Source organism: Rhinolophus sinicus, chromosome X, assembly GCF_036562045.2.
Source record: "Rhinolophus sinicus isolate RSC01 chromosome X, ASM3656204v1, whole genome shotgun sequence".
NCBI lineage: Eukaryota > Metazoa > Chordata > Mammalia > Chiroptera > Rhinolophidae > Rhinolophus > Rhinolophus sinicus.
The window spans coordinates 77070570-77096167 of NC_133768.1; the positions used below are offsets into that span (position 1 = coordinate 77070570).

The 25598-nt window shown below is 44.5% G+C and overlaps 1 protein-coding gene across 3 annotated transcripts in view; it reads left to right on the top strand.

Moving 5' to 3' along the window:
* The first annotated feature begins 4251 nt into the window (after nt 1–4251).
* The window catches only part of PAK3 (p21 (RAC1) activated kinase 3), a 415175-nt gene continuing 393828 nt past the window's right edge, over nt 4252–25598 (top strand). For all 3 annotated transcript variants that reach the window (XM_074324355.1, XM_074324352.1, XM_074324353.1), the window contains exon 1: nt 4252–4563. The gene's annotated coding sequence lies outside the window, so the exon portion shown is untranslated. The remainder of the gene's footprint in view (nt 4564–25598) is intronic.

Genomic DNA, 25598 nt, shown 5'->3' on the forward strand with positions numbered 1-25598 from the left:
TAAAATAAACGAATGGGACTATATGAAACTTAAAAGCTTCTGCACAGCAAAAGAAACCATTGACAAAATAAAGAGGCCACCAACTGAATGGGAGAAGATTTTTGCAAACAGTGCCTCCGATAAGGGGCTAGTATCCAGAATATACAAGGAACTCATGCAACTCAACAACAAAAAAAAAACAACCCAATTGAAAAATGGGCAGAGGACTTGAAGAGACATTTCTCCAAAGAGGACATACAAATGGCAAATAGACATATGAAAAAATGCTCAACATCACTAATCATCAGAGAAATGCAAATCAAAACCACAATGAGATATCACCTCACCCCAGTCAGAATGGCTATCATCAACAAGACAAATAGTAACAAGTGTTGGAGAGGCTGTGGAGAAAAAGGAACCCTCATACACTGTTGGTGGGAATGCAGACTGGTGCAGCCGTTATGGAAGGCAGTGTGGAGGTTCCTCAAAAAATTACGAATAGAATTGCCATATGACCCAGCAATCCCTCTCCTGGGTATCTACCCAAAAAATCTGAAAACATTTATACATAAAGACATGTGTGCTCCAATGTTCATTGCAGCTTTGTTTACGGTGGCCAAGACATGGAAACAACCAAAATGTCCTTCGATAGATGAATGGATAAAGAAGTTGTGGTATATATACACAATGGAATACTATTCGGCAGTAAGAAAAGATGATATAGGAACATTTGTGACAACATGGATGGATCTTGAGAGTGTAATGCTGAGCGAAATAAGTCAGACAGAAAAAGCAGAGAACCATGTGATTTCACTGATATGTGGTATATAAACCAAAAGCAACAAAAGAACAAGACAAACAAATGAGAAACAGAAACTCATAGACACAGACAATGGTTTGGTGGTTGCCAGAGGGTAAGGGGGGTGGGGGTTGGGGGGGTGGGAGATGAGGGTAAGGGAGATCAAATATATGGTGATGGAATGAGAACTGACTCTGGGTGATGAACACACAATGGGATTTATAGATGATGTAATACAGAATTGTACACCTGAAATCTATGTAATTTTACTAGCAATGTCACCCCAATGAATTTAATAAAAAAATAAATTGATTACATATGTTCTTAAGTCTCATAGATATGAGACCCCCAAAGTGACCAAAGCAGGCTGTTTATGTACCATATTTAGACAAACAATTTTTGAAGTTTGGACAAAACAAAGAGTTTATGTTTGCGGTAGCAAACTAATGAAGAAGTAACAAAGTCTGTTTATACAAATTTCTCGGCCTTGAATTCTCTAATTCTTGTGATAAGGATGTCTTCTTTTTTCTTCGTATAGGAAGGGAGGATACTTTCACATGGAGATTTATTTCCTGCTTTCAGGGGGAAAGAGCTGAGGGTCAGTGCCTTTTTTTTCTTTTTGTACTGACTGTTTATCAAATAACTTTAATTCCAAATAATCAATATGCCACTTTGGCATATTTTGGGGCAGCCTGCACTGAGCCCCAACATAAGCAATCGCTCTTACTATTCTTCATGGGTGATGGAGTAGCATAGTGTAATGGAAAGAGCTCTGTGCTTGAAATTCAAGTCATGGCTCTCTTTGGGAGCTATGTGGTCTTGGGAGTATCACCTAATCTTTCTGAGCCTTGGTTTAGTCACCTGTGAAATAAAGGGGTTTGAATGGAGATAATAACCAATGCCTCTTACTATTCTGGGTTTCTGTTATGATGGGAATTAAAAATTTCAAGTCCAGTCTTATTCATGGAGCATGTAATCCCTAAATGATTTGAGGGCACCCAAGGTATTTTTACCACCTAGAATGCTTGAACTTCTACCATTAGTGATCCATTTCATTGGGTTTAGCACTATGTCCTCCTGCTAGTCTTCCTTTTGAGAAGAGAAACACATAAAGGCACTTCATTATAAGTGGATAAATCAGGTCACTTTTTCATGGTTGGGAAAGGAAGGGATTTTGATGTCTAGAGATTGGCAATGGGAAGGAAAGGGTGCAACACAGAGGAACTGGAAAGGTGCCAGAGACAGATTTTACCTCCTTCACAATTTTTCTTCAGCTTGGCTCTGAGCCTTGTTATGACTCAACTTCTCTGTGTTTGGCAAGACTCAAACAAGAATAGTCTCTATTTGGTAGCAGATCAGAACAGGGAGTCCCTGGCTGAATGTCAGATTCAGGTATTTATGATAAATTTTGAATGGAGTTCTTTATTAGATCTTTTGATAAACAGGAGCTTGTTTGAGTAAACTGTGCACGTTGTTGCAAAAACGTTAATAAGCATATACTCCCACTCTGTCATGATAACCATGAGTATCCAGAATCTGGGTCACAATCCCCTGCCCATTCCTAAATACCCTCTTGTCATCATCCTCTTCTGATCCTGTTCTCTTCTCAGTTCCATGCTGGTCCTCAGTAGTTGCAGAGAATCCCTCATCTCTATTTGTTTATCATGCCTATCTCCTATCACCAGCACTTGATCTGTCCTCTCCTGGGGAAAAAAAAAAAGCAATCTCTTCCTCTGCATTCCCTCAATGTTGAGGTATTACTAGTAATAAATAATTTCTGCCTTTAATAGAGAAAGACATATTAATGCAGTTGTTGCTTTTATTTTCTCTAATAATAATGATAAATAACATTTATTGAGGCTTGCTATGTCTCAGGCACTTGTATCACTCCATTCCATTCTCACACTTCTACACCTACTTTATAGGTGGATCACTGGTATTGAGTCATTCTCCAAGATTTTCCAGCTAGGGCTGTCTGACTCCAAAGCAGAGCTTTAGCCCCATGCACAAGCCTGCCTCTTTTGCTTGATATCCATCTGCACACTCTTGGGACTCTCCAGGTTGCTGTGTAGAATACAGGTTTCCTCCCTGGGTGGCAAACAATGATTCATTCTCATGACTTAGAGGACAAAGATCTAGCTTGTGGGGAAACATTCACAAGTTTATACCCCAGGAAATTCAAATAGGCTCTCTTCCTATTTTCCTTTCTGTAACTAATTTCAAATTATTCTTACAGTAGCCGCTAGCGGAATCAAAGGAATAATTATGTCTCCTAACTGGGGACTGAGGCCTAATAGTCTTTAACTATTTTTTGCCTACTAACTTGTGAGTTGCACCTGAATGTATTGATCTAACTGAAATTCTTTTCAAATTCTCATTTTTAGCTAACAGTTTCAACTGGGTGAAGGAACTAAACCATTTACCTCTAGTAGATCAATAGATGAATTCGTAATTTATTTCCGAGATGTAATTTAAAAAAACAACAACTTTGGCCTGGAAATCTGAAGGCCTGGATCTCCATTCTTGATCTGCCATTTATTAGCCTGTAATATTAGGCAATTCCACTTAATTTTGCTGAATCTGTTTTTTCATCTATAGACTACAAATAATGATATTTTCCTTACCTAATTCACAGAGATGAGATGGTAGTGATTCCATTATTAGCAAGTGCTTTGTAAATCCTAAAGTGCTCTACAAACATAAGCCATTCGGCAAGATGAAGTGAAATGCTCAGAAGGTCACCAAAGGGAAGGAGATGTTCAGCAGGGCTCTAAGCAAGCGATTCACCAAGGATTGACTCCTGAGACAAAGTTGTGCCTCTCACAGTTGTTTTCCCTTATCTTAGCTTTAGAGGTGCAGATCCACACTGGGTTTCTGGCTGGATCCACGATGATCATCAACCCTCTGGCTTCCAGGAAACCAGTCTTGGTTCTCATCTAAACTGAGTAGGGCACTCCTAGAGGGGGAGTGGCATGTGAGTTAAGTGACCCCCTGGAAGCCAGTAAACCCAGGGGCCTGGATGATGCTGGTGGGTAAGCAGACTACAATGTAGGGAATTGATTTTATGACACCTTGGTTTCAAGCACGGAGATATTGCAGTGGAATGAGAGACAGGAGAAAAGGCGGAATGTAGATCCTGTATGAAGATATGGGCATATCAACTGATGAAAGTCAATCCCAAATTAGAACAGAAATCGCCTGCTGGGTAGTCCAGACAGCACTCAGCAGTGTGAGCACTCACACAATACAATGTGTTGGTGGTAGTGACTGTCCTTGGTGTCTTTCTATCCTTCATGGCTATAGGATTTCCATAGATGTGTGCAGTGGTGGACGTTAATTCCCAGCTCTCAGTCTCTCTCCCCCAACCCCCACAACCCTGTAAGCACAGTCAGGCTTGGGAGACTGAAAGGGTTTCACTTCCGCCTGGCTGCAGGAACCACAAGTTCCAGACTACGTCGGAATTGGAATAATCACAGTCAAAATACACACAGATGCTCTCACACACCCAGACGCGCGCGCAACTCGGGGCCATGGGGCGCACGTGAGCCTACGCCCCGCGCGCCCAGCCCTGCCTCTCGCCAGAGCATTCTTAGCAGCTGCCACAGAAACAGCCTCCTCCTACTGCTGCCACAGCCGCCGTCGCTGCTGCTGTGTCTCCTATCCCTTCTAGTCCTCCTTCTTCCCCGAGTTCCCGCTCCACCTCCCGGCGACTCCTGCCTGGCGGCGAAGGGCAGAACCATCAGCAGTGGCTCCCCCTCTCTCTCGCCAGGAAGAGGCTGGAACAGGTCTGTGTGGGGGACGCTTTGTTGCGGGCTGTTGGAGTGCCAGTGGCTTGAAGAGCTGCTAGGAGGGCACGGGGCGGGCAGGAGGGTATATTATTTTTCAGTTTTGGGTCTTTTTCTATGAATAGATAGGATGTGATGGGGTGAGAAGGCATCTCGTTCCCTTTGCCAGTTCTCCGTCTCTCTCGCTTAACGGTGAGAGAACACTGAAGCTGCCTGGACTCCTGCCCCCGCCCACCCCTAAAGCTCTCTTTCTTTGCGCCCTCACTCCCCAAATCTACTTCTCAGAGCTGAGCTGTCTCTTGTTCTGGGAGCTCATGATGGGGGAGGGGAGAGATGGATGGAGTCAATCCAGTGGGGCACCTGGGTGCATGGGGCTTTGTTACATACAACGAAAACCAGTCCTCACCAGCTTCCATTTCCAAGCTAGACTGAGGTCTGCGGGAGGTGTGGGGTGTGGGTCAGGCAGACTAGGGAAGTGAGAAAATGTGAGGGGACACTCCCTGTGTGTGACGGCTCACAGGAATGCAGTGGTGTGTGCCACAGAGATGGTGGGGTTTTGTATGGGATTCAGTGAGTGTGAGTTGGAGTGTTGTGTGTGTGTGTGTGTGTGTGTGCGCGCGCGCGCGCGCACGCGCGCACGAGGGGGGGTGTCTGCACGCGCGCGCAGTGGGACTGGGCTACTCCTGGCCTAAAATGTCCTTGGGTATCATCCCATGCCAAGCCAGATTGCAGTAATATGCAGGCGGATCAGGTCCAACCTGTTCTGCCCACATTGGAAGGGTAATGATGGTTTCAAAGTGATGGAAATCCCCCCAGCTGGGGCTGTTTCTTAGGATATTATGTATGTGGAAATTTCTAGACAGGTTGACGAAGTCCTAATGACATCGTTATTGTTCTCCCAAAGATGCCCAACTTTCTTAGCAGGTTTCTGTCTGTCAGCCAATGAGGATCCAGGGCTGTTATAGTGATCCCTGCAGTAACTCCCCCCACCACTTTAAATAGTGGATCCTTATTTCTTCTTTACTGTAGCGATGTTAATGGTAGGCTAGGATATAGTTGTATGTTTGGAGAAAAAGGAACATACTAAATGCACCTCTGTATTGTGAATTGGGTATAGAGGGATTTTTGTTTGTTTTGTGTTTTTTTCCTTCCTTGAATCGTAGGTGTGAATTAGTATGGTCATTTTTTTAATCAAAGGAAGAAGAGATTAATAACAAGGAACAAAACTGCTAAAACTTCTCTTTGAAATTTTTATTTGTGGTTTTAATAAAAATTTTTATTTGTGGCTTTTGGGGGGTCCTAAAATATATAGTTAAGGATAGTGATCATTCAAGCAACCGACATTTATTAAACAACTGCTATGTGCCCCGTGGTAATGTTAAGTATTGAAAGTATAGAAATGAATAAATGAATAAAACATCATCTCAGCTCTCAGGGAGTGCACAGTCTGGTAGGCAAGATAGAGTGTGTAAACAGATAATTACAGTAGAGTATGACAATGGACAGGCAGGGTACTGTGAGAGCACAGAGGAAGGATGCCTGGCTGGGGGTGGGGTGTATGATCAAGAAAGGCTTCACAGGGTAAGTGACATCTGAGTGAGTCTTGAGGAATTAATTCACCAGGTGGCTAAGTTGAAGGAACAACTTGTCTAAAGATAGAGGGGTCATAGTTAAATCAGACTGTACGGAGTCCTCAGAAGTGTTACTGTCACATTTTCAACCAATTCAGAATGAATCTCCCTGGACTTGGATAGTGATTAATGTTGAATCCAAAAGGATTTAGTATTGCAGATTGATAAGGATCAGAAAACATCCCATCTTAAGAAATGTCTAGCTCATTTATTAATAGTGTGTCTTGCTTTAAGCAAATATAGTATGCGTATGGATTTATAAGACAAATAAACTAGATGGACAATATTCACATTGTAGAGTGTGTTGTTTTATGAAAGGATTCATAACTAGATCATCTTAAATAACAGTGTCCCCTGACCTTTACAGTGAATATTTTTACCAAAAATGCATTTACACAGAATTTTTCACATAGCCAATGGATGGTATACCAAAGAAAGGTATACCTGTATTACATTTAAATTTTGCACAAAAGTTAACAATTTTAATGGAGGCATTTTTCCTCATGGTGTGGATGTTTAATAAATACTGTAAGAAAATGTGAAAATAGCATCAATAAATATTGAATCCATTGTGTGTGATCCTTTATCATTTGAATTGTATGTAAAATACAAATGAACCAGGATAAGGTCTTCAGGGACTTTTACATCTTAGGTACTTTTAGTAGTGTCATTGGTAATTATTAATAGCACAAGATTCTGTGCTGTATGTTAGTTTTGAAGTGGCTATATAACGACTACTGTAATACTCATGCAATTAAGCCAGAACAGGGGCACATTCCGAGTCTCTTTTGTTGTATTGGTGCTGATGAATGGCACCAGAAATGAACCTAAGAAATGGATGATTTCTACTGGAACTGCCTGGTGGGCACAAAATTATGCTAGTTAAGAGCATAAGCTCTCAGGGCTTGGACCAGCATCCTGAGCATCTCCTCCCTTAAATGAAGACCAAAAATAACCCTGGGTTCTATTTGAAAGAAATTCTAGCAGAAGCTGTTGAGCTTGAATGGACTTCCTCCCTAGTCTGACCAATGCCCTGAGGCAGAGGAGATGATGGCCTGGGTTCTTTTGGGCTCATCAAGGTCTTTTGTTCACTGGCTGTCAATACCACAGAGTATCAGGCAGTATTTCTAAGAACCATCCCCACAGCTTGAGCTGGAGTAGAATTGATCTGTCTGCTGTGCCAATACTCAGATCAGTCTAGTGGTCAGACCAGTGCTTCCCAATGTGTGTTCCAAAGAGGGCTAGTTCCACAGGTGTTACACACATGTGCATGCACACACACGTACAGCATTTTGTGGTTAAGTTTAATTTGGGAGATTCTTGCTTGAACAGAAACAGGTTTATTTACTGCAGGGCTTTTACTAGGCTAATGTGTATTGTGATTCTACAGGAGAATAGAATATGCAATACTTGCCAGATGTATTTGCCCACAGAACCTGGTGTCCCAATAAGCATTTGGCTGGACTGGTGTTGAGAAGAATATTTTTGGGGCAATGCTGGGTAAGAGAATTTCTTGCTGAGTTCAGAGTCTCTCAGTATCTTGCTGTGTAAACTTGATGACTCCTTCACTCCTCTAGGCTTTCCTTCCCCCATGTGTAAAATAAGGCTGATGATAATCATTGCTTTCGACAACTGTGATGGTGTAATGACAGCTAAGATACCGTGTTTCCTCGAAAATAAGACCTAGCCAGACAATCAGCTCTAATGTGTCTTTTGGAGCAAAAATCAATGTAAGACCTGGTCTTATATTATATAAGATCTGGTATTATATCATATATTATTATGTCATATATCATATCATATAATATCATATCATATATCACATTATATTATATAAGACCGAGTCTTATATTATAGTAAAATAAGACCGGGTCTTACATTAATTTTTGCTCCAAAAGACGCATTAGAGCTGATTGTCCGGCTAGGTTTTATTTTCGGGGAAACACGGTAATATCTCTGCAAGTATTTTGAGCTTCTTAGAAGAAAAGCTCTGTGTAAACTCAAAGTTATTATGAAAGGGAAGTGAAAAATTAAGGCATATATTCTAATAATTCAGGCCCAAATCCTGTCTTTCTGCTTCGTTCTTGGGCAGACTGCCTCAGTTCTCTGCTCTGCTTTTACTGGAAAGACCTATCGTCATTCAACCTTGGGTGACTCAGTTTCTGGGCTTATTTCCTTTCACATTCTGAAAATTTCAGTGTGGCCTTTAATTTCCTGATGCAGAGGTATCATCAGTACAGCCTCAAGAAAAATCCATTGGGGGACGGCCTGGTGGCTCAGGCGGTTACAGCTCCATGCTCCTAACTCCGAAGGCTGCTGGTTCGATTCCTAGATGGGCCAGTGGGCTCTCAACCACAATGTTGCCAGTTCAATTCCTTGAGTCCTGCAAGGGATGGTGGGCTGCGCCCCCTGCAACTAAGATTGAACACGGCACCTTGAGCTGAGCTGCCTCCCGGATGGCTCAGTTGGTTGGAGCGCGTCCTCTCAACCACAAGGTTGCCAGTTCAATTCCTCGAGTCCCGCAAGGGATGGTGGGCTGTGCCCCCTGCAACTAGCAATGGCAACTGGACCTGGAGCTGAGCTGTGCTCTCCACAACTAAGACTGAAAGGACAACAACTTGACTTGGAAAAAAAAAAGTCCAGGAAGTACACAGTGTTCCCCCAATAAAATCCTGTTCCCCTTCCCCAATAAAATCTTAAAGAAAAAAGAAAAATCCCATCAATCTGAATACACCCTCCTAACTGGAGAACACTGGAGGTGAGAATTAAGTTTAGTTGGAAAGTTTCTTTCATCCTTTAGACTTATTCTCTTGCAGTTCTAAAAGACCATCTTGGAAGACAGATGCTGCAGTGTTCATCTCCAGTGACTTCAACACCCAATCTGGGTTGGAGTCCTGTTTTCAAGAAAGGTTTCTTGAGCACAGTTTTTGGAGCTCATTCTGCCAATAGGAAGGTGTGGCCATCTGTAAGGAAATTTAAAGGCAAAATAAAAAGCACTCATGTGGCTATTGACCCTTTCTTATTCCCTTGACTCTTTATTAATTCCCTCAACCTCTTTTCTTTACAAAATGCTTTGAAAGAAGAATGGAGTTCTTTTTTTTAATTAAAATTTATTGGGGTGACAATGGTTAGTAAAATTACATAGGTTTCAAGTGTACAGTTCTGTAATACATCATCTATATATCACATTGTGTGTTCAGTTCTTGAGAATAATCATTGCAAACTGGACTTGGGGTAGAGACTGATGTGCAGCATTAGACTTACTAGTTCTATAGTGCTCTGTCCACAAGCTTCAGTTGCAGTAGAAAGGATTTAGGTTCGCCACAAGAGAAAACTGTATGACTTTAAGACTGTGATACTAAAAAGTAAAAGTGAAGTCATTCTCTGTTCTGGAAAGGTTAGTGGAACTTCCTGTCCAGTAGGTGAGATTCACAGAATGGTAGAGCTGAAAGTGGCTTTTGAAATTTGTCTGGAGCAAATCTGTTTGGATGAGGAAAATGAGGACCGGAGAAGTGAAATGATTTGCCTAATTAGGATCACAAAGCTACCACATGACAGAACAGAAGTCATCCGAAAAGTTAGAACTGATATCTGCTCTCTCCTAATGCTCTTCCTACTAGACCTAGATATCTTCTTGTTTAGGTCAGTGTAGGTTGGCTCATTCACTGGAACTTGGAGGCCAAGTCCAGGCCTGGGTTGTATGGGCTCTATGTGGCAGCTTTATCAGAGGGACAGATTTGTAGTGGAACTCTAAAAGGCCATTCCTCTTTTCACCTATCTTTCTCCATTCTTCTTTAGTATATTTGTGTCTGAGTCACCAAGCCAAGCAGCCAGCTGGAAACCTGAGGTCAGTGTGTTCTGCGTAGATACTCACTGGGCAATTGAATTATCCTAGTCCCTCTACTCTGGTGGTTATTAACTTTTCTGTGGGCCAAGAACCTCCTTGAAAGTCTGATGAAAGTTATTGATGTACTTCCCAAAGAAGGACCCAAGTACACTAGCATGTAATTTCAGAGCCATCTAGGTCTAGAGCTCCTGCTCTGCTGGCTCTTGGTGTTGGTACACAGCTTAGGGTCACTTATAGATGCTCCCTAAATACTAAAGATTCCCACAGCTAGGATTGTCAACCTTAGCTTGGAGGGTATTGGAAGTACTGAGATGAGCCTTGTGCCAAATAGACTGGGAGAGGAAGTGCTAGGGGGTAATTTTTTTAGGATAAAAGTGTGGGATTGAATCTTGGAATTCAGGTGAAAACAGAACAGAAATTGAAATAAACTAGTCATGTCCTCTTCTCCCAATCTTACGAAAAATGTGGGGGGAAGGAGGCATGGCAGGAAGAATGGTAGGAGATTTGGATGAATGGTAGAGTGAGGTTATTCTAGAAAGGGTGTCAATCATGCCATAATTGCACGAAATGAAACTCTTATAAAAGAATGCAACAACCTTTCCGCTTCTTTCCAACGTTTCTTCCCTTAGTTCAATTCTAAATAGCAAAAGCTCATGGCTTTGGGTATTAGAAATTGTCTTAGACGCTGGAACACCATGTCCTTGAAGAGGACACTTTTAGAGGCTGGGAGTGGGAGCTGGACATTGTGGGGGATGGCACAGCTTGCCTCACTTCTTGTTTAAAAAAAGCATTTTTATGATCTAAATAATATATGCTTAGCTTGTAAAAATAGAAATATGAAGTAGAATGTTCCTGGCCAGTCCGCCACTGATCCCCCATTATGTTCACAGTTTGGTGTGTATCATTTTGTGCATGTTTTTATGAATATTCGTATATGTATTCATGTGCATAAAATAATAAAATGTGTGACCAATGCCCAACATGTTCTACAACTTGCTTTTCATTGAACTGTATGTCAGGAGGTCTTTTTCTGCTAGTATACATCAAATTATTTCATTGAAAAAATAGTTGCATAATACCTTTATATGAGTGTGATGTCATTTCTTTAACTTTTATTGATGAACTTTTTATATTTCTAATTTTTAAAATTATTAAATATTGGTGAACTATACTTCCTTTTACATGGATTTCTGCATACTATTGCAAGTGTTTTTGTAGTATAAATTCACAATAGTGAAATTGCTGGTTCAGAGTTTGGTTTGCCCATCTTTGTGTTTAATAGAGCCTGCCAAATTGCCCTCCAGGAAGGCTACAGCAACTTACATTCCCACCAACAATGGCCATTTCTCCATGCTCTTCCTCACTAATTTCACATATTATTGAACTTTGTAGTCTTTAACAATGTGATAGCTGAAAAAAATCTCCTTTTTACTTGCATCTTTTTTGAGTACAAGTGAGGCTGAACATCTGTTCATATGTTTATTGGCCATCTGTAGTTCTTCTGTGTTGCTATTTTATTTTCTTTGCTTGTTTTTCTATTGAGTTGTTATTTCTCATTTTGATAACTAGAATCTCTATACATTTCAGATAGTAATTATTTAACTGTTATCTATGTTGCAAAAATATTAAGCAGTTTATTGTTTATCTTTTAAATTTGATTTTAATGTCTTTCATTGTACAGAAATGTTTGAAATTTTAAAAAATCATAATTGTCACTCTATTCCTTTAGGAGCCCTCAAACAATTCCACAGTGAACATCCTTGGTCTGTATAATATGCATTTGGCTAATTATTTCCTTAAGATAAATTCCTAGGACTAGATTTGTTCTGCTAATTTTTTCTAGATATTGCCAAATTGTTCTCTATAGTGTTTTTACTAATTTACACTTCAACCACAGTATGTAAAAGTACACTCTGCTCCTCCTCTTGATGTCTTATGATAATTCAGGTTTCGCTTCTTAAATCAATTGCTAGGCAGGAATTCATATTTGGCACCACAAAAGGTTTGGAACAGAAATCCCTAAATGTACATGAAACACATGTAATACATGTTTCACCTTCAATTATTTAAGCAAACATGGTTTTAAATTCATTTCTAGAACTGTGTCAAAAGCATTTTCCAACATCAAGTGCCTCTAAATTCACTGTGAAATGAATGGCCATTTAGAATCATTTCTGCTGGCAGCAGCCACAGCAGTAGACAATGGCGAAGTAACGTTAGAGATCTACCACTTAAGACACTTGGAAAAAAGCTACAGCTGTATCTTCACTGAGCTCTGAGGTCAGCTAGACTGGTTCCAGAATTTTCCAGAAGCTGAGCGATGTGTAGGAGTCAGCTTCTGTCCTATGTGTTGTCCTGCAAAGAGGACCAGTTTGAGGCCCTCCTATGAGAAGTTATTGTAACAGAAATAAATACTAATGTTACCCTCTGCAAAGGGAATAGTGGCAAACATGTACAGGTGTAGACTTTCCCCTCACTCTGCCTGGGCTTCTTATATCTCTTTTCTGCCAACAATCAGATATGGTCAAGGGGAACTTGGTGTTTGCTTTAGGCCAAAAGTAGGGTCTATAGATTAGGAGAAGATGGAAATCAGAGTGATTGTGTGGCTTAAAGAGCTACTGTTCTTTGAAGAAAGTCAGTAGCAACCTTAAAGTCCCTTGGGGGTGGCAGAGCAGTGGAGGGAACATGAATGAGTGGTGACAGTTGCAATCCATTTTACAGGTGGAGAAGACACATCTGGAAAGGAGAAGTGCTCTGAGAAATGGACATTTCTGGAAAAGGCTCTGGACATAATCCCCTGCCCCAACACTTGCTAGCTAAAAATTGGGCAACTTCTCTCCCCTAGGGATAGATACAGGAGCCTTTAAAGAGCAGATTCCTAATTTGATAGATTTCCGAATGTCCTTTGTACTTACCCATCATTCACTTTACCTAGTGTGGTACGTAGAGAGCCTGACATGGGATGCCTTTGAGCTGTCAGAAGATGGGTGGGTTATTATCCCCAAAGGAATAATTTGGATTATTTGAACTATTGATAATTATGATTTGTGGTTTCCCATAATCTATAGACCCTACTCTTGGCCGAAAGCAAACGCCAAAATCTTGGTATTTGGCAAATGGCTTTAGAGCCTATCTATTTGTTTTCATTTATTTGTTTACTTGTTTTGTCTTTTAAAGGTTTGGAATAGAGCAAGGATATTTCACAGAGGAATTGATGGCCAGATAAAATAATTATTAATCTTTGCTGTCTTAAAAAAAAGGCTTTGGTTGTTAAGCTAATGAATGTCCCATCTTAAAGCTAGGTGTCTCTTCTTCAATGCTGAATAATTTAAAACTGAAACATTATAGCCACAATCATGGTCTCTACACATAAATCATGTGATACATTTCTCCTTATGGATGGTCATAAAGGGAAAGGTCATATTTTATTTTATTTTTAAAACTATGCTTGATGCTTTTAGTACAACTGGGGGTTGGCATGTTATGTTTTCTAATGAATTGTTCCACAAAGATAGCGTTGCTTTTTAACTCTGATTAGAACCAGGAGTTCTAGTTCTCCATACTTAAACTAGAAAGGAAAATCTCATTAGGAGGCAAAGAGATTCAGTAAATGAAGCTTACAGTGAATTGAGAAGCAAAAGACCTGGGTTCCAGTTCTGGTTTTGCTAGTAATTAGCTGTGTGACCTTGAACAGTGCTTAAATGTCTCTGAGTCCCATACTCCTCATGTATAGAATGAGGACAGGGTTAGGAATAGGTTATCTATGTCTGTATTGTAGTGCTTTTCATTTAAACAAAGCATATTTGTCTCCAAAGTCAAAGCTTGCTTTGTGACAGAATCACTTGGGGTCACTTTTAAAAATATATTTGAGTCCCCACTTTCACCAACTGAATCTGAGACTCCGTGAGTGGACCCAAGAAATCTATCTGTTAATTAGTTCCTTAGATGATTCAGAGAAAGCTGTAACCCCCTCCTCCCATGGTAACTTTCAGGAGACAAGATCCCCTGGGTTTTCTGGCCTGAGGGAATGAAACTGTTCTCCAAAGTGGTAAAGTCTAGGTGTTTCAGTAGCTGTGGCTCTGGAACCTATCATAAGAGACTGCATTTAGGAGGCTGGTTTTTTACCTGGTTCTCTGGGATTGGTTTCTGCACAGGTGAGTGGAGAGCAGAATGTTCTTTTAGTGAGAGCAAGTTTGGATGAACAAACTGACCAGCATATTTCATGCCTTTTGGCATACAATCTTCAGTAGAAGCATTTCTGAGAAAGGGAACAGTGGTTTCCAGAACTCACACCCTTTCTGCCCAAGCCCTCCTTTGAATCCCATTTGAAGTTTCTATGCCTCCTTTGACTTTTTAAACTTTACTCTGTTTCTCTCTTCTTGTTTCATGGGATTTCAACACCATGGCTTTTTATGCCCTAACCTACCTCTACCCTCACCATACTTTAAGCACTTTCTCCCCTCGTATCACCCCTCCATTCGACACATCACTGATTTGTTTTTCTTCTGTCATAGGCACTCCATCAATACTACCCTGCCCTCTAAATGCCAAAAGGAAAGGAGTCAGCATCACTGTCCACCACTTTGCCCCACTTATTTTCTTATGTCTTAGCCCTCAGTCCTCATTTCATTATAGGGAAAATTGGAGCTAGAGAAATGCTTCACCAAGGAAAACTTTCAGAGACAGCAAATCTTCCTTTGTATATATAGCTACCCTTAATTGAGCTGTGTGCCAAATACTGCACCACTCTCTTGGCATGCATTATCTCATTGAATCCCTGCCACAACTCTATCAGGTAGGTATGATTAATATTCTCATTTTATAGAGGAGAAAACTGAGGCTCAGAATAGCTAAGTGACTTGCACACATTCCATCTGCTAGTGAGTAGAAAAGTGGGTCTGTCTGTCTGGTCCTGGGGCCTGCATGGTTAAACAGAATATTCTGCTGTTAAGGGTTCCCCATAGTGATAAGGATGTGTTATACCAAAGAGGAATGTATGAAGCAACAGATTTTTCTGGGTGTTAAGAGTCTGAGCCCTGAAGGGTCTGAGTAACTTCAAACACCAGGAAAGAAAGAGATTTTGTTTTAGTGGCAGAGTAATGTTGCCAGGGTTATTATGTGTCATTGTAGGGGTGGGGCTAGGATATTAGTTTTGATTCTTGATAATTGATAACTAAGTAAACCTGTGACATTGGCATTGAGAAGTAAATTCCTGAGATCCCTGTGACTACTGTTAGCTTCATATATCATGGGGATGTGAAGCATACTTGTTATTTTTCTCCTTCCGCTCCCATCAGGAAGCTGGTGTGAAGGGTATAGATGCACAGTGGTCATGAGTGACTTCCTGGATGCTCTCAGCTAAAGGGGGACCGCATGGGAGGAGATAGCCAGGGGAGGGCCCAGAATAGGGTGAACAACAGTCTTGTTGCCTTGGATTCGTGGGTTTTCAGCTCATCCAGTCCTTCTTGTCTGATTCTCATTATCAAGCTTGCAGCATTGTAGCAAGGGATATTTGGCATTGACCGTATGGACTCATTGAACTTCTGAGCACAACATATCCATGCACAGAGAGTTTCAGGATATACCCACACATCAAGTCCATCCTCAAACCCTAACCTAATACCCCATTTGAAGGAGCCCAACTTTTCACTTTGAATGTAGTACATGGATCAATTTAACATTGCTGCACGAAAACGTTTGTTTTTTGTTTTTTGGCTCTTTCCTAAAGAGATCTTGTACTGGTCATACTTTCTCTAAAACCCTCTTTTGAGTTGGAGCTGTGAGATGAAGACCTCCACCCGTTTTCTGAAGCGTCTGTCCTCTTGTCATTTACAGTCATAATCGTCTATAAGCATCTAGGTCTTATAAGGTCTCTGTCACTTGCTCCATGTCTAATGCTGGACAAGTCAGTTTACCTCTCTAGACCTCAGTTATCTCATCTGTAATGACCCCAATCCTCCCTTTTCTATGAAGATATTAGACCAATCAGATCATTGCATTGCAAACAAATGGTTCGAGATATATGATTGTGGTTGTCCTCAGTTTTACCTGGCAAAATAGCTGTTTTGGAGAAAAAGAGAATGTAGTGTAAGGTTAAAGGGTTGGAAGCTGGAATCATTTGCTTAAGTTCAAATCCCTGTTCTATCTGTTGCAAAGTTTCTTAAGCATCTGTGGCCATCGACTGTGATTAGATGGCCATCAGCTGTGGCTAGTTGGCCATCAGCTGTAACCAGTGAGTCATTGGCCACTAATATAACTGCTGTGGCTATGCTAGCAAGAAATGGGGGCTAGCAAGCAAATGGTGGCTGGCAAGGGTGGAGTGTGGATTGTGGATCGTGTGGCTCCTGCTTCCTGTGTCTCCAACCCAGCTGCCAGCGAGAATGGGGTGGTATGACTCCCCTATCTATGGCTCCATGGGTGTTCCCTTTTGGCCTCACCATGTCCTGTGTCCTTGTGTGGGGAGCGGGAGCTGAGACCCCATATGCCACACCCTGCATGACACCACCTAATAGCCTTAGCTCTGTGTCGTGTGGGAGACCCTGCTCGCTGGGCCGTTTGTCATGCAGGGCGGCCTGCGGAGTCTCTAGTCCCGCTCCCCACATAAGAACGCAGGACATGGCTACGCCAAAAAGGAACACCCACGGAGCCATAGGTAGGGGAGTCATACCACTATAGTCTCACTGGAGGCAGGAGTCACACAACCTGCAACCTGCTATCTGCTTCTCTGCCTGACAACCCACCGACTCGACTCTGGACTCACTCTCCAACCAGCACAGCCGCGGCAGTTATATCAGAGGCTAATTGGCTATCTGGTAACAGATGAGGGTCAATTAGCCTCAGCTGATGGCCATCTACTACCTGAGCCAGCACTCCTCCACGTGAGGCCGAGAGCCTGTAAACTACTTTCTGGGGCTCTGTCCCCACACTCCACCCCTACAGGTTCTCGCCTCACAATCTAGGTGACAAGCGTCTTCCGCGAGGGTCCCTGTGCCATATTAGCCTACTGACACCTACGGACGAAAAGAAACGGTAGTCTTAGGAACCAACAATGGCAAATCCCTTCCATCTGGGAGGATACATGCCAGCTTCTTGTCCTGGGAAAGGAGGGTTGCTGCCACTGGCACCTTTCCCGGTTTGTGGTACCAGACCTTTATGGCAATGCTTGGGGGTCCCTTGCATAGTTTCAACATGTAACAGAACAGGAGACCCCATAATAGGCCATAGAGAGACCACATAGGTTCCCTGCAAAATCATCCCAGCATCGGGACTTCCGTATACTAGAGTCACTTGTGGTGGCCACTCAGCCACTACCCCTGGCGTCACTTGCAAATCATGAGTCAAACCGGCCCCCCATGGGGCTATCAGGCCCAACCACTGACAGTGGGGGCTTTTGACCTGCCAGGGCCAAATCCATTGCTGCTGTTCCCCTGCTTTCAAGCATGTGGGTGCTGGCAGCAAAATGTTTCCATTCCTGCCGTAGCCTGGCTTTAACAGAGTCTCATTTGTGGTAACTTGTAATTGAATGGGAGCAGCCGTTGGATGTAGCAGAGCTTCTACTGGTGCAGGCCCTCCCTTCCGTGGTCTCTCATTCAGGATTCTCAAGACATCCCATAGACGCGAGGCCCAGTCACGCATCATGGGAGGGTGTTTTGACACCCGGAGGCCTTGCTTCAAAAGGCCATTGTAGCGTTCAATCATGCCAGCTGCTTGTGGGTTATATGGGGTATGAAACAACCATTGTACGTCCATCCTGGCAGCCCAGTGCTGCACTTCTTGCCCTGTAAAATGGGTACCGCTGTCACTTTCAGTGACTTGGGGGCGCCCATAGAGGGTGCACAGCCGTGTAAGAGTGACAACTGTATGCCACTGATCCGCAGCCGGACATGGCCAAGCAAACATCAATTCTATAGCAGTGTCCACTGCTGTGAACGCATACATAGCATTGCGGGCCTTAGGCAAAGGGCCACTATAATCCACTTGCCAGTGAGTGAGGGGCACCCTGCCTCGCGTAATCTGCTGTGTCTCCCCGGGGAGCCTCTGCCTTTGGGGGCTGTCCTGGGCACAGATGGCACAGTCATAGCAGACATCTGCTATCTCCTGCCATTTCAAAGGCAGTCCCTAGCGTCTGCTCACCTGCCACATGGTTCGGCTTCCAGCATGCTGCAATTTCCTATGCAGCCAATGGGCCACAACAGTGGCAGGAGCCCATTCTAACCATCGGACCCGTGCTAGGGCATCTGCTTCATCATTACCTGGGGACACTAAGGGGTTGTGACCTGTGACATGCATTAGGGTCACCTCCTTTCTCTGTCCTAGGTCCCAGAGGTCCTGCCACATGGCTTGACCCCACAGTGGACGGTGTCCCACCAACCAGTTTTGGTGTTTCCATGTAGGGAGCCACAATGTTAGGTCCCGGAACACCGCCCAGCTGCCAGTACAAATAACTAGGGGCCTGGGCTCATCGCTGATTATCATCCACACACCTTGTAGCTCAGCCCACTGGCTACTCTGGCCTGTCTCAATATCAAACCAAATGGTGTCTGTTTTGGGCTGCACACCAATAGCCGTCCAAACGGCTGCAGCCCCTCTGCTAGAACCATCAGTAAACCAGGCATCCTCAGGTACTGGGGGCTGTCCTTTGTAGGGTGAGGGCTCCAAGTCCTCCCCGCTAGGCAGAGTGCTTGGCTCAGCCTGGGCTACAAGTTCCACAGGCCCCAGGACCTGTTGTAGCTCTGTGCTCAAAGGGCTTGAACTAAGGGTGCTACGTTGCTCCACATAGGCACCCCACTTGGTGAGGGTGGTGGTCTGTGCCACCCCCGTTTTGGGTCCCAGGGTCCACGTACAGACCCACCACTGGACGGGATAGGTTGTTCGAACCAACACCCGTGCCGTTCCTGTGATGGCTTCTGTGGCCACTAGGGCTGCGTACACAGCAGCCAGCTCTTTATTAGAGAGTAGTGGACCTCCACTCCTTTCCACAATTGGGACAAAAATCCCACTGGTAACCGGAGATGCTCCTGCCGTTGCCAGAGGCCCCAACCGTACCCTTCTTGGGTTACGTGAAGATCAAGTTCAAATGGACGACCAGTATCTACTACTTGCAGAGCCTGTGCCTGCTGCACTGCCCGTTTTGTGGCAACGAAGCCTCGCTCTATAGCCTCTGTCCAATCCCATAAGGCCCCCCTTTTTATCATGTTATACAAGGGCCTTGCCATTTGTGCTAAATGGGGTACAAACACCCGCCAATATCCTAGCAGACCCAAATACGTCTGCAGTTGGGAGACCTTGGTCGGCCAGGGAAAGGCTTGTATTTTGTCAATAATTGCCTCAGGTATGACCTTTGTCTTACTCGACCACACAATACCCAAAAACTTAACGGATAAGTCAGGGCCTTGGACCTTTTCCTCATTCACTGCCCAGCCATGTGACTTCAGGTGGCAGAGAAGAGAGGGAGCTTCTTGCTCTAAATCTGAAAGAGAATCAGATGTTAGCAAAATATCATCGACATAACCAAAAAAGGCCACAGAGGACGGGTGATCCCACTGTGCCAAATCCTGGGCTACGAGCCCATGGCAGATAGTGGGGCTGTGCAAGTATCCTTATGGAAGGACTTGAAAAGTCCACTACCGCCCGTCCCAATTAAAAGCAAACTGCTCTTGACACTCGGGTGCAATGTCAATGGAGAAAAAAGCATTGGCCAAGTCCACTACATAGTGATATGCTCCCAGGCGGACAGTCAGAGGATCCATCAAATCATGTATTGAAGGCACTGCCACGTGCAAAGGTGGCGTCACCTTATTTAACTCCCTATAGTCCACAGTCATTCTCCAGGTCCCATCTGGCTTCTTGACAGGCCATACTGGGGAGTTAAAGGGACTGTGCATTGGCCTCACAGTATGTGCCTTCTCGAATTCCAATATTGTACTACCAATCTCCTCCTGTCCTCCTGGCAGGTGGTGCTGTCACACTGTAACCACACGCCAGGGCTGTGGCAACACCTGAGGAGGGTGGTGAGCATGCCCGCGTGTCACCGCCTTCACCACACGGATCTGGAGACGGAACTCTCCTACCGACGTCTGTAAGCTGAGGACATGTAGCACGTCCACCCCTAGAATATGCTCCGGAACGGGGGAGACATACACCTTGTAGGTATGAGGGGGAAGCCTTCCTATACCCAGTGGTAAGGAACCAGCTTTTACAGTCACAGTCTTTCCCCCATAGGGAAAGCATAGATTGCTGCTCCGGGAACAGTTCTAGGTTCCCATAAAGGAGACTTCAGTCTGTGCCAGTGTCAACTAGGGCTAAAACCCTCTGCACATTAGAAGGGGACCAATGTATGGAGAGTTCCACGTGGGGCCTCCGGTCCCTGCTCGTCCCCTCTGACCGGGTACCTTGGCCCCACCCCTAATCAAGCTGAAAGGAGTCGGCCTCAAGTGGCTGCATGAAGTCCTGGAGGGACACGGGTCGCGCTTTCCCAGACTTCTCCTTCAGGCTTCTCTGGAATGGCTGTTACGGACGCAACTGTTTTGAAAGTTCCAGCAGGAGTGCATTGGTTTGTCGGTCTATTTTCTCCCAGTTGACCCCTGCTGCAATGAGATCACGCCACATCTGTGTGCGTGTTACTCTCTGAGGCCCGCGACCTCGCCCCTTTACTTTTGATTTGGGCTTCCAGGTCTCAACTGCGGGGACCTCCTGTCTTAACTTCCTTCGCCTCCGGCTTTCAACATCCCCTAGGGTGGCCATGGCAGTTGTAACTTCATGGATCCGTCACCCCACATAGGGCGTAAGAATTGCAACCAAGGATCCAAAAGCACTCGTAGGTGCAGTATCCAAAACCAGATCTCTCATGCTGCCTGTAAAAAGCTCGTCATCCGGCCCCCGCATATTATAGTTGAAAATAGCACGTCTCATACCCATTTCATGGATGATTTGAGTAAGTTCCTTATATGACTACCATTGACTCACAGTGTCTGGCAGCTCGCCAGCCTGTCCCCATACTGTGCTTACCACAGCAGTGAGCCACTCCATTAGAGAATGGTTGCCCTGGTTTTGGGCCAACCTATGGCAGTTCTGTAATCGTTGTCAAAGGGACGGATGCACTGTCACAAAGAGTAGCTTTTCTATCTCACCTGGGGAGCAGTGAATATTGTCTGCTCCCTCATCCCATAAACGTAATAGCCAAGCAGAGACTGGCTCTCCAGGGTGCTGTCTGTACTGCCTCCCCAGCTCCTGCAACTCAGTGGGAGTGTAAGGGGTGTAGGTTGTGAACTCAGTCACAGCTGGGTTGCCGGCAGCAATGCCCACGGGGCCCAAAGATTGCTCACGTTTTACCCTTGGCTTCAAGATTGGCTGGGCTTGGGGGTTGGGAGCTACATTGTCTCCACTTGCTTCCTTCGCCTCTGCCTCAGATACTCCACTGTGGGGCCCCTCTTCTAACAGGCAGACCCGGGTTTCCAGCACTTCCAACCGAGACACCTCGTCCAGCACCTGGGCCATTTCATGAAGCACACTTTCCATGTTGAGACTCAAGGCCATGAGGAACATCCAGCCCAAGTGGCAGGCTGTAGCCTTCGCCTCCTCCAGCAACTGCTCATCCAAAACCTGCAAGGCCCTCTTCACACTGGCCGGAGAGCCATCCATGTCCTCCCACCCCTCCTCGGGGGTCCAACTCCTGAGACAGTTGCCACTGGGCACCACACACTGTGTGGAGGCCACCTGTCCTCCTGCCCAGATTCAGACGCCATTCCTACCTGGTCAGAATCTTGCTCGCCGTGCCACGTGTCTGAGTGGGTGGTGGCCTCAGTGTATAATGTCCATAATCCTCAGAGCCTACAGCAGAAGCAGATCAACAAAAGGAAGACAATGCCTTCCATGGCCAAGAGGGTGGTGTGCCATCTGGAGGCTCGAGTCTCCCAGGCACACCGTGCCTCCCGCTCCCGGCATCGCTCCTCATGGGCCTCCGGAAGCTGAAGTTTTACACGCACAAACTGCTCTACCTTGCTTCAGTAGGTTTTGGCCGGCACCATACCGTGCTCACTGCACCATTTGTCGCGCAGGAGACCCTGCACGCTGCGCCATTTGTCATGCCGTGCGGCCTGCGGGGTCTCTAGTCACGCTCCCCACATTAGAATACAGGATATGGCTAGGCCAAAAAGGAACACCCATGGAGCCATAGTTAGGGAGTCATACCACTATAGTCTCACTGGTGGCTGGAGTCACATTACCTGCAAACTGCTGTCTGCTTCTCTGCCTGCCAACCCACCTACTTAACTCTGGACTCACTCTCCAACCAGCGCAGCCGCGGCAGTTGTATCAGGGGCTAATTGGTAACAGCTGTGGGTCAATTAGCCACAGCTGAAGACCATCTACTACAAGAGCCAGCACCTTTCTACGTGAGGCCGAGAGCCTGGAAACTGCTCTCTGGGACTCTGTCCCCACACTCTGTAAAATGAAAAGCATAATAATTACATACCTACTTAACAGAGTTATGGTATGGAATTAAAGAGATAATACATGTCAAGGGCCTGTCCCACAGTCTGTGCTCAATAAATGACAGCTATTTATTATTATTGTTATTATTAGTATTAGTATTAGAACATGAAGCTCTATAGAGAAGTGTGAGTACCCAGGCATTTTGGACAAGTCACTTAGTCTCTTTAAACTTTCAATGTCTTCACCTGTTGTGGGGACCGAGCCCCAGAGAGCAGTTTCCAGGCTCTCGGCCTCACATAGAAAGGTGCTGGCTCAGGTAGTAGATGGTCATCAGCTGTGACTAGTTGGCCATTAGCTGTTACCGGTTATCCATTAGCCACTGATATAACTGCCATGGCTAAGCTAGCAAGTTGTGGCGTGCTGGTGTGGCGTGGTGTGGCGGAGTGTGGATTAAGGATTGCAGAGAGGCGGATTACAGCTAGCAAGTGAGGTTGGTTGGCAGAGACAAGTGGATGGCGGATTGCGGATCGTGTGGCTCCTGCTTCCTGTGTCTCCAACCCAGCTGCCAGTGAGACGATAGTGGTATGACTCCCCTATCTACGGCTCCGGGGTGTTCCTTTTTCGCCTCACCATATCCTGCGTTCCTATGTGGGGAGCGGGACCAGAGACCCCACATGACACCCTGCATAACACCTGTCTAATGGGGCTAGTATTAGGAGCTACCTCTTAGTGTTTTTTGAAGAATAAACAAAACGATAACTGAAAAGTTCTCAGCATACTGCTGGTACATAAAATTGTTCAAAAAGGTATTGTTATTGTCAGTCAGTTGCCAACCTCAATGACCATGTAGAGCTTTCGGTCCATGGCTTCTCAGTGTCTGGGTCATCTTTGGGCCTCACTCCCACCCCAGCAGTTGTTTCTGATGCCTTTGAGGTATGCTTTGTTTGGGGTAAACAGAGGAGATGGCCTTTTTGCATGGGCCCTCCTGAGACTGAGAGGGCTTCCTGCAATAGCACTGCACAGTGTCATATGGGCGCTACTTCTAGGCATGAAAATGGTTCACAAAGTAACAAACATGGGGACAAAGCAGACCCTACTTAGCAACTCACATGGGAGCCTGGCCCCATGCAGCACAAAGTTCTGTTAGTTGCCCATCCCACACCTCCCCTGGCAGCCCTGCCAGCCATATATTCCCTTCTGGCATTCCTCCAAGACAACAGGCTGGAGAGCCCTGCCATTCCTCCCCAAGTAATACATCAAGTAAGGCAACCAGATGCTACCATAGTGACAATTCCTGACTGATCAATAGAGCTGGGAATTGCCCTGGTGGCAGGGCCTACCTTAAGGGGTATGACCTGCTTCAGCCTGGTGACCAAGCAACCTGGCCTGCCCACTACTGGCTGTATATGAATCTCTGAGCTTTTCTCTATACATTAATTCCTACCTCTGAGGCCCCAAAGTGACCATTTCAGGCATATGCTGCCCTCATTGTATCTCCCAGTTTGTCTGCCTTAGTTCAACCCTCATTATTTCTTTCTTAATCTATTCAATATTCTTGTTGCTGCGGTTATTTATGCTATAAGTAATGGTAATAATAGCTAACATTTGAGTGCTTATTTTGTGTTAGGTGCTATGCTAAGCATTTACTTGTATTATATCATTTAATATAACAACAACCCTGGGAAGTAGGCATTATAAATGTTCCAATTTTACAGAAGAGGAATAATAGTTAAAATTTATTGAGTGCTTACCATGTGCTAGGCCCTATGCTAAGTACCTTATATGTATTTTCTCATTTAATCCTCATAATAACCTTATGAAGTAGAAACTATTATTATTACTAGTGGTATATGTTGGCCTTGAGTAGTAAGGGTCATATGGGAACTTTGATACCTATGGAATATTCAGAAGGGGTTGCATGACCCAATAGGACTTTTTGGGTACTTTGACAACCAGGCCTTCCTCACTACCCCTTCTACTTTTCCACCAACTGCTCGGGTAGAGTAGACATTGCTCATTCTGAATCCTGCTGGAGCCCTGGCCCTGGTTGGAGATATGAGGGCCATACGAACCCTAACTGCTTGCAGCAGAAAAGGAGTGGCGCATCCTGCCCACCCTGGGTTGTTTTGGGGATAGCTGGGATCAAGCTAGGGTGGTAGCATTGCGGAAATTACCAAATAAAGGTTACACTTATTAGCCTGGAGTTTTAGGCTTTTACTATATGACTATAAATGACTATAGCATATATTTCTAATACTGTCTACTTAACACGGATCCCATCCTCCAGCCACACCTACCCCCAACCCAAGAACACATTTTGTACACTAATACCCATTTCCATGCCTTTGCTCATGTTGTTCTACTGTTTTGTCTCCAAGAATCCTTCTCAGACCATTTCACTCCTTTATGATTTCGTCTTTTCATCCCAAAGACACATACTGAGCATCTTCTATTATATACTATGTGCTGTGCTAGGCACTTACAATATGATTATAAGTAAGTCAGACATAGGTCCTGCCCTGATGGAGCTCATGGTCTAGTGGAGGAGACAGACACTAAATAAATAAATCCAGACACGTATAATTATAAGTTTAATAAATGTTATGAAGGAAAAGAACAGGGTGGTATAAGACACAATAGAAAAGGAGACTTGATTTATATGGGAGGAGAATCAAGATAGGCCTTTCTGGGGGAAGTGACATGTAAGCTGAGACCTGAAAGATGAATAAATATTAACAAAGAGAACTCCAGGCAGGAAGAACAACTTGTGCAGACACCCTGAGGTGGATGCTTGCCATACTCAACCAACTAAAAGAGGCAGTGAACCAGGGCAAAAGTGGTGCTCAGTAAGGTTGGAGACCATGCAGGGCCATGCATGCCCCAGTAAAGAGTCGTCTCTTTATGCTGAGTGCAGTCGGAAGTCACTGACATGTTTAAGTGAGGAATCAAATTAATTGAATTCATATTTTTTAAAATAGTACTCTGACTACCATACAAAGGTGGCAAGAAGAGAAATAGAAGCAAGATAGGAGGCCAGGACAGTAGTCCAGGAAGGGAGATGCTGGCGGCCTAGATTAGGAGGTGGCAGTGACTATGGAGAGAAGCAAGCAGATTCAGGATACATT